The sequence below is a fragment of the Dermacentor variabilis genome, chromosome 9 (genome assembly GCF_050947875.1).
Source record: "Dermacentor variabilis isolate Ectoservices chromosome 9, ASM5094787v1, whole genome shotgun sequence".
Classification (NCBI taxonomy): domain Eukaryota; kingdom Metazoa; phylum Arthropoda; class Arachnida; order Ixodida; family Ixodidae; genus Dermacentor; species Dermacentor variabilis.
In genome coordinates, this window is record NC_134576.1 from 136,484,886 (window position 1) to 136,499,711 (window position 14,826).

Consider the following 14,826-nt stretch of genomic DNA (forward strand, 5'->3'; position numbering starts at 1 on the left):
ACTGTGTGTTCAGTTGCAGTAGCTAGCGCTTACTAGGATGTATGGCTACATCACAAAATAACGTAAAGTTAGTTTTTTTGCTTAGCTGTAAGCCCGAGGTTTCGCGGGCAAGGCTTGCGGCCACACGGGTCTTCTCCGTGCCGGAATCGAGGAGGACGGGCCACGTGTTGCGGGGTGGCGGCGTATAGCTTCAGGTTTAGCGGTCACACAGCTTAGCTCACACTAGGCAGGCTAGCTGATAGCCGTCCTCTTACGACTGCGTCAGGGACATGGACCCATCCGTATGGCCTTGCGACCCGACCCCACTATTTCGTGACAAGGTAGCCCGCGTGCGGGAGTGCGCGGGCTACCTTGCGAAATCTAGCGAAATGTGGACTCGCGGAAGCAAGCGTCATTCGGAAACTGCCTCGCCAGCTATCATGTACTAACCCGCTCTACGCAGCAGCTCTACGCCGGACGTCGCCTGCTGTGTTCGTCGGAGCCGGGCCGGGCATCAGCTACGGTAAGCGGCCCGTTTCATTGCCGTTGCTGCTGCTCGTTTTTTCAGCGTGTGTGTTTACTGTCCTTGCTATTTTCCAGAGCGTCACTCGCACCGCCGCACACCGTGTTCCTTCGTCGGTGTGGTCTTGTGGGCCTGGATTACTACGGGTAAGTACCACGTACAGACGCTAGTAGTACTACGGCTGTGTTCTCGAGTGCTTAAAAAGAAAAGCTTTGTTGTCGTTTCAGGATCCCGAGGTCCGCTTTCGAGATTGCGGACCACGAGTAGAAAGGATATCCACTGTGCTGCTCCACATTTGCCATCCTCCCAACGTCCCCCACCGGAGATGGCCTTGAGCACCTCTTACCGTGGCTGACCGCGTTGGCTCCTTTGCATTTCCACGTCCATGACGCCCAGCTGGCACGGGGGACTTCGTCTGCTACTACTGGTAAATTTCGCTTAAACACGATTCGTACTATCGCTGTGTCCTATTATTTTATTATTACTATTATTATGTCATTATTCTTTTATTATTTATTATTACTATTATTTTATCATTATTCTGTTATTATTTTATAACATAATACTGTTATTCATTATTAATATTGTTACTTTTACTCCAAATACTGCCGCTCTCGACTCGGAGCACAGCAGTTGGGACTACTGCAGGCGCAAACGCGCTTCGTAAGAGCTGCAACGCGTAGCCGCTTTGCCAGGTGCTCACATGCCGTATAGTTCATACTGAATGCCATAGCGCATAAAAAATAAAAATAAATTGCGCGGCTCCCACGCGCTATTGGAATCGCTGTAAGCCAAGCTTTCTTTACTATTTGCGTTGATTGACGGCGATTCGCGGTGGTTTTTCACGTATGTTTTTCTTGGACCTTCAGTGCGATAATGTATGGCAGAGTTCGTGTGATATGTTCCCTTGCGTACACGACTTTTGTCTACGCAGTACAGTGTGTCAATGTTCATAGACGGGGCGAAATGTGAGCACTATCATTGCCTCACACGGCGAGTGGCAGAAGTGGTACACTTGAAATAAATTATGTTGCTTTACGTGCCAAACCAATATGTATGGCACTTTCCCAGAGTTGGGTATCGGGCCAAGAAGTTAATTCACACTGCGCACACCGTAACTAGCTCTCGGATCACCGCGGCGTGTTCACACATGTTAAAACGATCGAGACCGGTGACTGCTTCGAACATGAATGGTTTATTGAATTCGCTCGTGGCATGGAGCCTTTCTCGTGTTCGTCTTCGAGTACCTACAATATATTTTACAGGCTCCCGCCTTCCAACTTGCATTGAGACAGGGTTTGGCGGGCTATTCGAGGCACCCTTGAAGAGGGTAGATGTTGCAGATGGTCAGAAATTCTTTGTTGCCTTTTCGAAGTAGACAAGCTCTTGCTATTTCGTCATAACCAGGGTAACATTTTCAATTCGGTACATTTTCGAAAATGTTCTTGGTCAGCGGTCTTAAATTAATAACTCATCGCCTTTGGACAAGGGTTTCGCTTGTCTCGTTTTGTCTTGACAGTAGCTCCTATTTACTTCAGATATTCGCGATGTCATCCCTTCCACGAAGCTTTCGCGAGTTCGCATCTTCTTTGCCATGCTTCTTCGTCTCACGGCCTTGTTTGTCCACTTTGAAGCTGTTGCCGCCTGCCTATGTCTGCAGGCGTCAGTGGCATGGGCTCATTAGGTTCGCCATGCACGTTAGTGAACAGTCGATTGTTGAGCGCTCCTTCACCTTCTGCTACAATTGCGCGTAGCTTCTCCACTGTAGTTCTACTCATCGCGATTTTTCGCATCGATGCCTCCGGTCTCCGTATGAGGATCTCGTAAAATCGCCGCTTCCCCCCCCCCCCCCTCCGCCCCACGGGGCGCACTCAGCTATTTTCCTCTGGTGTATACTGCAGCAATCCTTCACCCATTCGTGCTCAGTAGCTTCAAGCATTTCCTTCTCGGGCCTTTGTAAAGGCATTCTCGTTGCCCGAGCAGATTACGGCAGGTATACCCCGTCGTGCGGTGCATTGCCGGAAAGCCGGTGATTGCCGGAAAAATCTGGATATCCACATGTCGTTGGTCATCTCTAAGTGTACTGCTCTCATTACCGCGCAGGTGAAAATTACGACTTATTCTACAATGTTGTATTTGTTTTTCGCATAACATGTTCCGGTAAAGTCGGCTCCTTTGACTTAATGGGCCGGCTTCGTTGACTCTGTCCGCCAGTAGGGGAAGCAGAATGTGACAGGTCTTGCGTTATGCCTCTTGCAGAATATGCATTGAGTTAACACTTTTTACAGCTTGGAGACCTTGCAATACTCAGAACTTAGCCCGCAGTTGCGCTAGCGTTGCTTGAAATCCGCCGTGCAATATTTGATGAACGTGACCTTCTGGCGGTTCCGTGAAACACCCGTCCTTCAGAAATACGACGACGTCCCGGCTTTGATTCTTGGCTGTAGTGCTCACGTCCTTTGTCTTGCGAGTCTTTTGTTGGAAAAATAGATTTGCGCATTTATTTTAAACGATTTAGCGTTTGAGTCACCATCGCCACTTGGCTTCCTGAGTAGTACTTTGTCGTAGCCAATATCTCTGCAGTTATCTCTTTTCCTGTTAACGGTACTTCTGACCTTGCGGTGTCTATGAACCTGAATGTCCATGCTGTTGCTCTTAAATGCCGCCCGTATAACGAATTTTTGGTTTCCAATATTACTTTTTCCTGTTTCTTCCTGTGCAGGTGTCACATTGAGCTCCGTGTTTATCTTCCACCCGTACATTCGTGTGAATCACGTTTGGTCTTTCCGGCTCCACAGATGCAACTCATTCGGGTCCATGCAATCATATTTTTCGAGTCCGTCGACGTCTTTGCATTTATACAACGTCAGTGTAGATCGGCCAGATTGTCTTCACCTTGAAAGAACGAATCGCTCTCTTGTACTGTTTTTTCTTATTTATGCGACTCTGTTAAGAAATGTTTCCCCCTTTGCTTGTCCCTTTGATTCAGTGAAGTACAATCATTGAGTCTGTCAAGCAGGCTGCTTCCTGAATTCTTCCGGTAAAGTGACTTACGGTGTAGACACCTAGTGTTGATGCTATCGCCGCTGCCATTAGCTAGTCTTGCTAAACTTGGATTTTGTTGGTGCTACGCGGATTTTCGCGTCGGTAGGCTTGACTCTTTTCCATCAATTTACATGACTGCCAAGTATGCTGCCGCTTGTACGCTGTTGGACTCGCGTCAGCAAACAGATGCAGCTTGTATGCTTGTAATATTTGATCCTTGCTTGTATAGTATTGGAGAACTTCTAGAACTTTAACAGCTCCTTCGTTTCAGAAATCGGGTCCCTCCACTTGCCGCATTCTTTATGGAGTGGCTCATCTCACGTGTCGTCCGTTTCCAATTTTTGAAAGCCTATCTCCGCGCGTATCGTACTAGGTGAGGGCAAACCAAGCGGATCAAACAACTTTCCGGCGGCTTGTTCAGTACTGTCGTGTTAGTGAAGTACGTTATTGCTGGTAAGGATGCTTATTTGCCCACAGTAAAGGATAGCACGTCTTTCGACTACTTCCATAAAATTGCAAGAAGCATTGTGCATCCTTTCGATCGAATCGTTGTGATCGTCGTCCCTTTCATTTTCATCTATTTTGTTTAGGCTCTCTTTATTGGATGTCCATTTTCTGAACATGATCGCCGCCACTTTGATCGCTTGTTTTGCCTCCTCGTACAGCTTGACAGCACCTTAATACATTGATGCCCCTAGGAGTACACCATCCACGTACATCTCTTTCTGTACTGTTTGTTCCATCTATAAAACACTCAGCCACTTGTTTCGCATGGTGCTTGATTGTGGCTGCCAGAAAAAAAAAAAAAAACGGGCTCCTGGTTTTACCGGAGGTTATTCTAGCCATGCGCCAGGTTTGTACTTAATTCAGCAGCTTTCCCTCATAGTCATCCGTCCATCACAGAAATCTCATGGCATCTCTCCTCTTCGTGGATTGAAATTTGTAGGAATGCATTTTCAACGTCTCCAAATGGTCGCCTTTTCCTTTAGAAAGTTAATGTCCTGCCTTCAAATTGTCGTTTAATGGCATGCCTTTCTGCGTGTGTGAAGAGGCGCCGAATACTTCACGAATCTTTCTCGTGGCTCGATCTTCTGGAATAACTGCGTGATGTGGCATGTAATAACACAGCGTAGTCAGTGGTTCTGAGGATTCCTGAACCTCTTGCGCGACTCCCAAGGCCATGTTTTGAAATCGCGTGATCGTAGCGACGAAGCATATTAACACATGTAGTATATTTTTCTCGGCTGAGAGCGTTTCAGTCTAACAAATGCTGTCGCTCAGCGCAGAGCGCGCCTGCATGTATTACAGGTTTCTCGAATGTTATCGATGGTTCTCCATTGTCAGAGCCTTGTGTAATCTGATTGCACGTATCCGGGACGCTAACTGTGTGGTGCTTTCTAGACGACGTGCGAGCACCTGCGATTGCTTTGAAACCTTCGATGACTCGCGTACGAAAGCCGACGCGCTTGACCCGCTGATCAGATTTTTCGAAGATCGCCGACTGTGTTCGCTGCGATCACGATGCCTTCAGTGTAGCCTGCATTTCTTGGCACACATTCTTCCAATAAAGATTAGGTATTCAGTTTTGCTTCTGTCTTCTTGGTCCTCACTACCACGTGACATCTGATGGAGGAGGCTCGCGTTCATGCGCCGGACGCCCTCAAGCCGTGATCCAAGCCTGAACTGCGAAGACTACACCAACGTTGTCAAGGGCCAGCGAGGTAGCCTCAGGCTACAATGACTGCCCCCGGAGCATGGACTTGTGCCTGAGACGACCAGGAAGATCGTGGCCAAGTCGACAACCACAATGGCAGCCCCAGCGTCCTCCATGCTTCAACCCAGGGAGCCACCTACCTTTCGTAGAGCTTAGTCGGACGATCCGGAAACCTCGCTTCCGTCTTCCGAAAGAATCTCGGCCTTCAACAACTGAACCCCTGAGGATAAGCTACGCCACGTGTACTCCCTGGAAGATGCCACGAGGACACGGTTTGAGAACCGAGCGACCACCCTTACAACGTGATACCTGTTCCGCAGCAACTTCCTGAGGAGCTTCACGAGCGTCGTCCTATAAGAAATGACCGAAGTTCTATGGGAAGCCCGTGTGCAGCTACCTAACGAGAACGCTGCCACATTTGCGGAATAAGCAAGCCTTCTATTGCGCCACGCCGATCCGGAAATGTCCGAGAGTCCTGCCCAAGCGTGGGGTGAAGCAAATTTTCGCCGGAATGATTCGAAGACAATCCGAGTTTTTTTCACCAGGCCACCAGCATCGACAAAGCACTGGACATGAGGAACCGAGAATTAAACCGTCGCGCGATGTCAACAAAGCGATCATGCCGGAAGAGGTTCAGTAGTTGATCTTTTCAACACAGCCTCAAGTGGCTTCGTTTGCCGACGTCGTATGCGGGGGAATCCAGCAGTCACCGAGTCCCTCAGCCGGAATCCATGACGTCCACCACCGCCCCTGCCAGAACGTCAAACTGTCGTCCCACGCAGCACGCCTTTCGTAGGCGCAGCACGCGCCTACGAAAGGCGACCTGACGATGACACGTACCAGCCACAGGTCAACGCGACGCAAGCGTGAACCGACGCGAAGATCGAACTGCAACAAAAGACAAAGAACCAGACCACGACGTGCTTAATGACCACGAAGTCGCCACACTTGTAGACACTGGAGCCGACTACTCAGTGGATTATGCGCCGCCGAGTGGGACAGCCAATGGGACAGCCCTAGAATTCGGACAGCTGATGGACACCTCATCACCATCACGGGACAATATCTTCATTTTTCTTCAACCTTGTCGGCAGTCCGGGGGAGTCTGTTCATTAAATTTTCCTCGATTTCGAAGCTAACGCTTTCATTCCACTACAAGTGGACTTCATAGCGACCGTTCAGTTTCAAGATTTTAATCTGCGATTGAGTTCAAACTTCCTTAGTATTGAAGCTTTGTTTTGTCATCCCCATTGATTCCATGCCCCAATACCTTTGTAGCTCTTGTTGAATTGTTTCTGCACCTTCAATTCTTCAGCACAATGAATGACTGCTTGATTTGGACCTCGCAGTACCCAACCCAGTATTGTCTCGACTGCCATCAATCTACTTTACATTTGATTTCTACCGGCGAAGGACTCCCAATAATTTAGCCGATAAGCATTCCTATGGCGCCTGTTGCAGTCGCCTTCGTTCTGTCATCCGCCACTTGTAGCTTTCGTTGCATTTTTCTTATGAAAGTTCTGATTTGCAGCAGGTAGACAACTGACACATGGCGTCGGCTTGCAGATCTTCTATTCCCGCTGCTGATTTGTTCCCTTGCGTTGCGGCAGTTAATTGGACAAGGTTAATATCAATTTTTTTCGTTTCCTCCGAATGAAGCAGTCAACTTTTCCTGTCATATCTTCGCTCCTATTTCTTTGTCTAATCCAGCTTATATAACAGTCCGCTGGCTTACGCTGTCTAATAACAAGTGGCAATGTCTGCCCCCTTATTCTCCCCCTATCCAAGCTACAGCTGTCTCCAAAAGCGCAAAATGGTTTTGCATCCTCAGTTGCGTGTAGAGTAGCCGTCGTCGCTTCCACTTGCTGTGTTGACCTGCTCTGCCTTGCCGCATCATAATGCACAGATCCAGCATGTCGTCCTTTGCATCGCTTGCATTTCACTCTTGCTCTATAGATGAGGTATTTCGGCCGAGTGCATCTCAAACATTCTCTATTCTCTGTGAGAATTGGATTTTTTTTTCATCATTGGAATATTCCGACGGCACTCCTCCGTTGCGTGGTTGTTCTGCTTGCAGAACAGGCAGCTTCTGTTTCTTGGCTACAAAAGCTGTAATTTCGAAGCTGTCTGCTGTTATTCCTTGGTTTCGCAACTGTCCTCTCCTGTTCACGCTGTGTTTATTCTTGGATAGGTATTTGCTATCGCGGCAGTGACTTAAGCTTGTCCAGGTTTTCCTCGCGTTATTGCCTTGCGCGCTAGCTTCCATGGCTGAGCTGTGTCTCATTGCTTCTTTTCACTTGAACGCCACTTAAAACACGAGTGGAATTTCTCTCTGCAACGCTGTCAACATCGACGCGAAACTGTCGGTCCCACCTTTAGTGATTTGAGGGCCAACGTGTTGATTTGCGTTCCGTGTACTAACTTGCATAGTTAATCAGTTTCTTGCACCGACCTCGCTTTTTCTTGGCTCCATAACACGCTCCATGTGCAGTTCCACTGACTGCTCACGATTTCCGAACGTTCATATTTTTATTGCTTCATAATTTTCATCTGCAGATCAAGCACTGAAGCCCTTCTATAGCATGCGCTGCATCTCCAGTTAGAAGTGCTAATAAACATTTGTCCCTTGCTCGTGTTAGGTCTGAGGCGTACTCACTTGTACAGAGCCCAGAAGCGATTCTCTTCCACTAAACCTTGTTTCCGGATTAGATAGTTTATGTAGTTCCCTTGCCGTCTTGTTCTGTATTCAGTGATGCCGCCTGCGTTGTTTTTCTGTTGTTCAAACACAACTGTATGGCCTCTCGAATTCTGAACCCTAGTGTAGGCAAGATCGTCATTATTTTAGTGGTCGTACTCTATTATTCAATCAAGTTCAGCTTCGGCAGTATCTTTTGTTAGAAATTCCTCTATTTGTTCGTTGTCGCTGTTGAGGCTTTCGCTTATTCTCATGCGTTGTGTGCAACTTCTGTCTGTTCACTGCGTTGATGAGCTTCGTGATCTGGAAGCGAAGCGCTGTCCTTATCTTTGTTACTATATAATTGGCTCATTTCTAGTCGAGTAACAATGGAGTCTTGCTTGTCAATGAGCAGTTTCGATGCTTATATATGGTTTTTTTCTACGCTCTCGTTAACCGATCCACTGCTCCACCGCCGTTTCCTTCTCTGCTGCTTCTTTGCAGGTTCACCTTCGTTGTGGACGGGGAGGTAGTATGCTGGTTCATGGCACCATTGTTAAAAACTATGGACCGGTGACTGCTTCGAAAATGAACGGTTTATTAAAGTAGCACGTGCTCGCGACAAGGAGCCGTTCTCTTGATCATAGTGTTCGAGTTCTTCGATGATGTTTTACAATTGATTTCCATACTGTTACGTAGGAAGACGCAGACGAAAAGCTATATACAAGTATATTTACAAGAGGGTATACGCCGCACTTGGCCAAGAGGCAACAGCCCGCGCTAGCCTCTAAACATCATCTTCGCCCTGCTCGCCTCTTTGTCATCGTAACTACTGTTCCGTAGCAATACTGCGAGTCTCAGCGGGGATCGGCCAAGAAGTGGGTGTTGCAATGGCACAGAATGGGTCCCTCCCTAGGAAGCAGCCGGCACAATTAATAGCAGACGCGAAGAAATACAAGCCAGCTTAGACGTCACATTGTGTATCACGGTTCACTACGCCAGAGAACGTGCCCGCTCCTGTTCTTCCGTCAAACGCGCCGGTATGAACTGCTTCATGAACGCTTCGTTTTGCCGAAATTCCAACATGTTCGATGAATCCGCATTTGTCTGCATTGACTTAGTTGTTTTGGTCGCTGCAGACATGTCTGTCCGATTGCTGTTGCATAGCTTGACCGCGAGCAGCACTTTCTCATGTCTTTTACGGATTCTTTAGTCCCGTCCCAAGCTTTCAGTTTTCGTGTAGTCTTTCTCGATAAACCTTATCCGAATTTTTCAATTTGTTACCTCATTAAAGTATCCTTTGTCGTGAATTGGGCAGCTTCTACCTAACACGGATTCCTTTGCTTTTCGTCTTGCCTTGCATTAACGGCGGATGGGTTCAACAGTGACCGCTTCATAGCCGAGCACGTCTCGCTTAGCTGTCATGCCGAAGAGAGCTCGTGTGTCACTCCTGCCACTTGGCTCCTGAGATGACGGAAAGTTCGGTGCTGCAGCTCGCGCTTGCGTTTGTCGGGAATGGATCGGCTGCTCTGCGCAGCATTCCACGTGACTGCACTTCCCGCTGTCAATAAACACCGTACCAACAGTATTCTACTTGCGTACTTTTCCATAGACGTCAGACGATACAATTTGTCAGCCTAGACATTTTCCACATGGTCGGTTCTTTTGTTTGTGACATTCCATTCATACTAGTAACCCAGGCTTCGCAAGCATGAAATTTTGTTTGCAACGTCGTTAACGAGTTGAATTTTTAATCAGCCCATATATATTCCTTAATAGCCTTGATATCAACAGCAGTTTCCTCAAGTTCCTTAGCGATCTCCGTAAAATCTAGTCCTGATTTGGTTTCAGTCTACCTTCGCATCAGAAGTAGGCTGAAGTACACAACCGTGTAGATCACACGTAATGGTCGTGGGCATTACAGCTCTACTAAAAAGGTATCATCATCAGCCTGGTTACGCCCACTGCAGAGCAAAGGCATCTCCCATAATTCTCAAACAACCCCGGTCGTGTACTAATTGTGGCCATGTCAAAAAGGTATAACTCGCGCTAATTCACGTACCACAACGTTTACCCACGTGCACAACGTAGGTGAGGGGGCTGATTTGCGACCTGAGTGCGGGTAGCGCTGCCTTGTCCCGTCACCACGGCGTTGACGGTGCGCCGTTTTCAAGTTCAGAGGTATCGTTGCGCTGTCTCGAGATGCGCAGAGCGGTCCAGGCGGGTAGCCGTTCAGGGTCGTACCACTTAATCCGACGAAATGAGTGGCATGGAGTAGTATGTGGCGATGTGCTCTTGCGCAGCCAAAGTCTCATCGAACCGCACCGCTTGTTCCACGCGCGTTGAATGATCTCGCGCGAACATTAGCTACAAAACGTAGAACTGACTCGTTACGAGGTGCGTGCTCGTAGCGCTGCCATGCGCATGCCTTATTAAACAAGCAACTAAACCGCCGATCACGATGCGTACACAGTGCAAATAAGTGCACAGGAAAATGCTGGTAGAGTCGCTTGATAGTAAAGCGAGCATCGTCCTGTGCTCTTCTTGGCTATGTATGCGCCTGGTTAACTGGGTTTATTCCTCGTTCGATACGTGCCAACTCCCCCATCACTTAGCCCCAGTGCATCCATGTCTTATTGTTCCAGAATCTTGACCTCTGCTTTCGATTGCAGTCCACGTGTAAGATGGATATCCAGCGCGCTGCTCCACGTTTGCCATCCTCCCAACGTCCCCTTCAGGAGATGGCCTAGAGCACCGCTCGCACCGTGGCCGACCGTTCCCCTTGGCCGGTGCGGTCTCGCTGGCAGACGAGATTGCTCATCGCCCTGCTTTGCTACGGGCAAGTACCACTCACAGACGACTGTGACGACTACGGCTGTGTCCTCGAGTGGTCGAAAAATGTCTTATCGCATCAGTTCGTTTCAGATTCACCTTCCCTTTCGTTGCATAAATTTGTTTCATCGTTTGGACAACGAGTATACGACAAAGGAAATAGAATACGAGGAAAACCAGGGAATACAAGTGCTTGTCGGTACCTGACTAGGTCCGTGTCCTCAATATCTTGCAAACTCGAGGCACTGTAACATCCCATTGTCACTGAAACAAAACTTCATAAAGTGCATAAAAAGCACATTTCAATTCACTTATCTGGATTAGCAATTCATAAACAAGCATGAAATGCATTTAATTTGTGGTAATTGCAATTCAGGACATCACATGACTAAACAAAGCTTGACCTTCTTTAAGGAATTAGGTTTTCCTTGTCTAACTGTTAATTGCCCAAATTTGGATAACCCAGGAAAAAGAGAACCTGGCATCTAAAGAAAATAAAGCCAATCTTTATACTACCGGAATCCCAGGAGAAAGAATAAGAATTGGTCCCTTAACCGACGTCTCTAAAGTAGCTTGCTGAAATGTCTCTGGGACTTTGCTTGCTATATTACAACCATTCTCGATAGCGGGGCTCAGAGACAGGAGAGGGGAAAGGCGGGGAGGTTAAACAGAGGGGAGATCCGGTTTGCTACCCTACGCTGGGGAAAGAGGGGAGGGGAGGTAGTGATAACAGTAGAGATAAAGAAAGGAGCACGTACATAGTTCGTCACTGTCGCTGCACACGGTCACCGCACAGCACAGTAGCACTTGCAGCACTACGAACATCTGTTCATGCTACAGCCGCTTGTCCAATTCTGTAGCCCTTAAAAACTGCAACAGTGCCCTCGTCGCCCTCTGATGAAGAAAAGTTCCTCTGTTAGAGGTTAAGTCTGTCTGCCATAATGTCTTTCGTTTTTCAAGTTCTTGTGGATCTCTTAACCTCTCAGTATTAATGTCGTCGTTATGCACGTGTGGTTGGCTTGCGAATGGCAATTTGTTCCAATCGCAAGAATCCCTAGTAGTCCGTGCTGCGGCAACTTTGAAGCGAATAGAAATATTTTACGTCGCTCGCCTTTTAATTTTAGCACTCGTTGTGCCACATATGCGAATATAGTACTGCATCTGTGGCCGTATCGAAGATCGACTTGACCTGAATCTAACTGGTATTTGGTCTTATCCTTCCTATAGCACGTGTTATGCAGGGACAACTTCACGTCAGTCATGAAAAACGTCAGTATACTGTGTTTACGTTCTATATGATAAATTCAGATACGAGATCTAAAGGGTTTACTCCCGTGCTTCGAAACCTAAAAAATTACTTCGCTTTATGGATGTCCAATTGAACCTCATTCACAACTGGCAACTTTGGCAACTCTCTTAACCACCTGTGTTTTATCTCTTAAGTCAGCACAAGAAAAACAACTGATATCATCCGCGTACAAAACCTTTCTTTTTTCTGTTGGTGTAATTGTAGAGCTATTTACCTATAAAGCAAAAAAAAAAAAAAATAGCGGCCCTAAGATATCCTTGTCGTATACGTTTAGTCACTGACATTAACTTGGTTGTTGATGCACAAGTGAGTTTAGACAAGCTCTAATTAAGCTCAGCCCGCACCCACTAATCCTGTAAGAAAACGTACTGCTAATTACTTACTGTTTGGCTGCATCGAAGTCCTTTCTTTCGCAGAGAAATATTCGTACTGCTGACAACTTCTGTTCCGTATCTTTTTGTTTCCTTCATTTGCAATATTGATACCATTCCATGCTTTTTTAAGAGCGTGGTAAATCTTTTTTTGTATTAGGCTTTCGGATGCTCTAGTGAACATTCAGTTAGGATATTGCTCTTTCAGGATCCCGACGTCTGCTTTCGATTGAGGCCCACGAGTTGGAAGGTTATCCGCTGTGCTGCTCCACGTTTGCCATCCTCCCAACGTCCCCCTCGGGAGATGGCCTAGAGCACCACTCGTACTGGGGCCAACGCTGTAAAACTACATTCCTCACCCATGGCGTCCTGCTGGCAGTCGGAACCTTGCCCCCTCGCCCGCCACTACTGGTGAGTATCGAGCAGACTAATCGTACTTCTGCTCTATCCTCGAGTGGTCAACAATTACGCCTAACAAGGAAGCATCACGCGGAATACCTAACTCGGTAAAACACTAGAGCAAATGTTTTTAATTGCGCTTCCTTTCCGCGCACAGTAACTCAATGGAATTTACTCCCGACTGATCTACTAACCAGTATTGATGCCTGAAAAAATTGCTTATTCACGGTTGCAGATTTATTGTTTACTGTTCCTGCTATCTGTCACTCTTTACATATTCTGTTCACTGCAATGTAATTTGCGGTGCTTTTGTAGTTATTGTTGTCGTTTTGTTTTGCCCCACCTGCTAGGATCCATAAGCACTCTGCTGTCTTCGTTTTCCAGATGACCGTTTTTGACGGCGGTGAGCGAGGAGGACATTCGAGGCAGAGTTGCCAAAAGGTTGGAAATTAACCTTGTAAATTCTTCTCGTAATGAAAAACGTGGTCAATTTATTTTACGCCAGCAGCGTTTTTTTTTTTGCTTTATTGTGCTGTAGTGTACCAATACGGGTAATAATAGTTGCTTATATTAGTAGACAATTGTAGTCAATGCGACGTGCCTGAATTATTACACGGACGCTATTTTGCAAGATTTCTAAATGTCATCTCTCATGTGGGCAACTTCGGCTACGCTTTCTACGGCTGATTGCAAGTTGCAAACATAGACATTACAGAAGGCTCACATAAGCGACCTTAGTCTCTTTGGTGGTGATTGCAGTGCGGGTAAGACTAAATGTTGGAAGTTTCAGCAAAGCAGGTTGGAACATCCTTTGTTAAAGAGCGGAATTGCTCCACTGAAGGGTGAAGACCGCTAGCTTCACACGTATTGTGCAATCATGTGTTGAGATAAAACATGGCCATATAAACTGAACATTTCGTAATATTTTATTCCTTTAAGCCAAGTGTAATGCTTGAAACATGCCGATTAGGAGCGGGAAGTGTAGCTTCCAATTTGTATAGCTTTCTTGATTCAGATTATACATTGCTTGAAGGCATGGATCGCTAACAATAACAATCGATGTCTGAGCTTCGAAAGGCATTTTATCAAGGAACTTTATTTGGTATCAACATGTACATTTTTTTTTATCTTCTGGCCACTAAAGCGCACAGATTTTGGACTCCATCGTCCTTGTTTATCGTTTCCTCTTTGAATGGGTTTTAGTTGTAAGTCAGCTGCAAGGAATTTAGCCGCAGATTCTCAGAAAGCGCATTCCTCGCATTTGTATAGCGGTTTTTGAACAAATGTTGACCTAGCGTTCGGAAAATTTCCGCCCTCATGTGTGGCAAAAGTACACGTAGCAATTCGACTGCGAAGGTACGTGTCTGCTCAAAATTCCAGGTATTTTCTTGCCTACGTTCCAGATGGGATACTTTTGAGCAACAATCGTTTCACGTCTATCCAAGTTTCCACATCGGCCGGCAACTGGACATCCAAGTCTGAGCGTGGCAACGAACCCAGGACCTGCGCGGCAACCCCTCGTCACGGCGAGCGTCATCTCTACGAGCTTCGCATCGAGCGTCCTAAACGCTCAAAAGGCATTTGCATTTGCTTTCTGCATTTTTCGAGATGGTCTAGCTGGCGAGGGTGGCGCACGCCTTAGAGAAGTTAACTGTGTGTTCAGTTGCACTAGCTAGCGCTTACTAGGATGTATGGCTACATCACAAGATAACGTAAAGTTTTGTTGCTTAGCTGTAAGCCCGAGGTTTCGCGGGCAAGGCTTGCGGCCACACGGGTCTTCGCCGTGCCGGAATCGAGGAGGACGGGCCACGTGTTGCGGGGTGGCGGCGTATAGCTTCAGGTTTAGCGGTCACACAGCTTAGCTCACACTAGGCAGGCTAGCTGATAGCCGTCCTCTTACGACTGCGTCAGGGACATGGACCCATCCGTATGGCCTTGCGACCCGACCCCACTATTTCGTGACAAGGTAGCCCGCGCGCG

At 47.2% G+C, this 14,826-nt stretch overlaps 1 long non-coding RNA gene across 1 annotated transcript; it reads left to right on the forward strand.

The window, feature by feature from the left end:
- The first annotated feature begins 50 nt into the window (after window positions 1-50).
- Window positions 51-10,769, forward strand: LOC142558209 (uncharacterized). The gene is made up of 4 exons (XR_012822981.1): window positions 51-502; window positions 580-648; window positions 730-929; window positions 10,608-10,769. It is a non-coding gene; the product is annotated as an uncharacterized LOC142558209 (long non-coding RNA).
- Window positions 10,770-14,826: the final 4,057 nt, after the last annotated feature.